A 3,605-nucleotide genomic window follows, 5' to 3' on the forward strand; every position below is an offset into this window, starting at 1 on the left:
GTAAATCGACACTCCCCCCTCCCACCTGAAACTGCCAAAACATAAAAATCTTTATAGTTTGCAAGGAAGGTATCTGCTTAAGGAAGGTGTTTTTCTCCATAGAAAAGCCTGGGAAATCCTACAGGTGCGTTTTTGTCAAAGCAGCATAATTTTTTCTGGTGCGTGATACAGACCTGTCTGCACTAATTGTGTATCTCATTGCTGCCATCAGTACCACTATTTAAAAGCATCGGTATTAACAAAGCACCGTTACTGTTCTTACCAGTGGCTTGTCTAAACTGACTGTGAGGAGAGCTGGGATCAGCAGAATCTATGGCCAGTGGATAAAACCCTATGACTTATAGAGTCATTGGTGCGTGCGATAAGTCATATATTGTGATGTAGGGCTTCAGCATACGGACATTTCCCCCTTGACTCAGAACTACGCAATTTTGAAATTAAGATGAGAACAAATACCAGGAAATTCTCTGTTATAATGCAAACACTTTGCTTAAGGCTTCTGGGTTTTTCAGCAGAGGCAGAATATTTCTGTTTAGCACTTTAAATACCAAAAGGAAACACATTTATTGACTCTCCAGTCTGTCTCATCTGTCTGTACTTTCCTCGCTATAGGCATCTCTTTCAGGATCCACTTACTGTTTTTCTCATAAAATTGTGAGCACGTTGGGCATGAGTTCATGAATATGCTGTTGTTTGTGCACATACCACTTTGTATTACTAGGAAAACGTTTGGTGTGCTGTGCAAGTCAGCTTCTGCTTCTTGTGCACTCCATACTCCAAGTGATTTCTCTTGCAGATTCTGGAAGCAGAAACTGAGAACATAGCTGTTTACATTGGGACTTTCATCCTTTTTGTTGCTGTGTGATCCATTGGAAACTCCTGACAATACTGACATGTGTGGTGTTGCATATTCCTGGAACAGCTGCCTTGGGTATCGCTGTGCAGGAAAACACTGTTGGGTGTTGACAGAATGAGTAACAGCTTTTTTAATGGTTTTAAGTCAGTTTAGCAGGACTCCATTGCTTATGTTACTTATAAAAAGATGGAAGAAAACTGAATATTTAATGTAAAGCATGTAAAACAAGCTTGCACATTTCTCTGTTTTGTAGGAGAGAGAGATGATCTTGGTATGTCCCCATGTGTTGCTTTGTGTAGTTGAGAGCTGACGTCCCTGCCCATGACAGGGAGGTTGGATTAAACGATCCCTAAGGTCCCTTCCAGCCTAGGCCATTCTATGATTCTATGATACGATAATGTTTTACATTTTTTCTCTCGTTTTGACCCAGTTCATGGCTTTAAAAAGGATTTTGTGGGTCTGGAGTTTTAGAAAGGAAAACAGGTCTATTTTCTGAGTTAAGTGATGGAATACAGTAGTTCATCTAGTCCAACTGACTGACTCCTTCAGGGCTGACCAAAAGTTCAAGCATGTTGTTAAGGGCACTGCCCAATTGCCTCTTAAACACTTACAGGCTTGGGGCATCGACCATCTCTCCAGGAAGCCTGTTGCGGGGTTTGACCACCCTCTTGATAAAGAGCTGTTTCCTCGTGTCCGGTCTGAGCCTCTCGATGCAACTTTGAACCGTTCCCACACACCCTGTCCCTGGATCCCAGGGAGAAGAGATCAGCACCTCTCTCTCCATGTCGCCTCCTCAGGAGGCTGTGGAGAGCAATGAGGTTGCTCCTCAGCCTCCTTTTCTCCAAACAAGACAAAGCCAGTGTCCTCAGTGGCACCACAGAGGACTTGCCTTTCAGCCCTGTCACCAGCTTGGTTCCAGTGCTCTGGACAGATTCCAGGACCTTCAAGTCCTTCTCAAATGGTGGGGCCCAAGCTAAGGCCGCACCAATACTGAGCACAGCAGGACAATCCCCTCTCTTGACCTTGAATGGTTGTTCACACTGGCTTTCATGCACCCCAGGATGGGGTTTCCCCGCTTGGTGCCTGGGCACACGGCTGGCTCCTGTTGAGCTGCTGCCCACCAGCACCCCCAGATCTTGTTCTGCAGGGTTGCTCTCCAGCCACTTCTCTCCCGGTTTATGTTTTGTGCCCAGAATTACTGCATTCCTGGTGCAGAATCTGGTATTTGTTCTTGTTACCATTTCCTGTGGTTGATAATTGCCCGGTGCTTCAGTCTATCTAGAGCCCTCTGCAAGGCCTCTTGTCCCTTAAGAGAGTCAGCAGCACCTCCCATTCAACTCATGCATCCAGATCATTAACAAAAATAATGAACGGCACTGGTCCTAGAATTAAGCACTGAGGAACACCGCTGGTGACTGCTCACCAGCCAGATTTAGCCCCCTTCACTCTACAGCCCTCTGAGCCCTGCTGTTCAGCCAGTTCCTCACCCAGCACACCCTGAACCTGCTTATCTCGCAGTTGGACAGCTTGTCCAGAAGGATGCTGTGAGGGACGGCATCGTACACGGCCTTTCTTTCTTTCACTAGGTGGATGGTCTTGTCATAGGAGATTAGATTAGTTAAACTAAAGACTTTGGCTCTGTGAACCCGTGTTTGACTGTGCCTGATGATTGCGTTATCATTTAAATGACTTTCAGTAGAACCTTCTGTGGTTTTCATAATTTCTCAGGGTGCTGCGGTTAGACTAACAGGTCTGTAGTTCCCTGGGCCTTCCCTTATGCCTTTCTTGTAGGTTGTAATAACATTGGCTAGCCTCTAGTCAGTGCTAACCTCCCCAGAGTCCAGAGACCTGTGGGAGGTGGTTGAGAGGTGTCCCGTAACATCCACGTCCTACAGGATGTTACAGATGGTGTTTCTACAGCTTTGTATATGGTGGGTACGCAGTATTTGTCAGAATGTGTAGTGAGCCTCTTAACAAAAATAGAACACCCATCTTAAAGCTCATCACAGGCTATTTCTTGTAGTATTTTTCCTTTTGAATTTTTTTTTAAACCAGGGAGCAGCATGTAAAATTTACAGCTAAAAGTATAGCTCTTTGACTTCTAGTGATTCATAGAAATGTGAGGTGTCTTACGGGTTGACTGGAAGAAATTTTCTTACAGTCTTCATGTGTGTCACAAGCTAAATTGAGTTATTTAAGCCTTGTGTGAAGTAATAAATCAAATAATAAAGCTGGTGCGTATCCATATTTATTTGGGACAGAGTTATAAGCTGCACTTTATTGCTTGTATGAACTTGTCTGCCTTTAGTGATCCTTGTCAACTACTAGTTTAGGGGGATGTGCTAATGAGAGGTCCTGTCTGTGTAGTTACTTATAAAATCTGCTGTCCTTGTCAAATTATTAAATATCCCTCAAAGAAGCACGGATTCCAAAGATAGGATTGTTTTAATAGTTTTTTGACAATTTTTTTTCATACAACCTCTATGATAAGAGAACTGTAACGAGATGATTACCTCAGTAATACTGTATATATAAAAAATTCCGTTTTGTTACTCTGATGTGACAGTCCTCTTTTTGTCACATGCTTGTGCTAAAGTATCACGAATACAATATGAAGATAGGTACAGGCCCACTGAAGCCAGGAAGGTGTTTAGTTCAGTTTTCCACTGTAGTGCTGAAATTTGTTGAATCGAAGGAAGGATCTCTCGAAGGGCGAGCCTTCTTTCTCTGCAGAGCAGCTGAAGCAGTA

The sequence above is a fragment of the Apaloderma vittatum genome, unplaced genomic scaffold (assembly GCF_000703405.1).
Source record: "Apaloderma vittatum isolate BGI_N311 unplaced genomic scaffold, ASM70340v1 scaffold8244, whole genome shotgun sequence".
NCBI lineage: Eukaryota > Metazoa > Chordata > Aves > Trogoniformes > Trogonidae > Apaloderma > Apaloderma vittatum.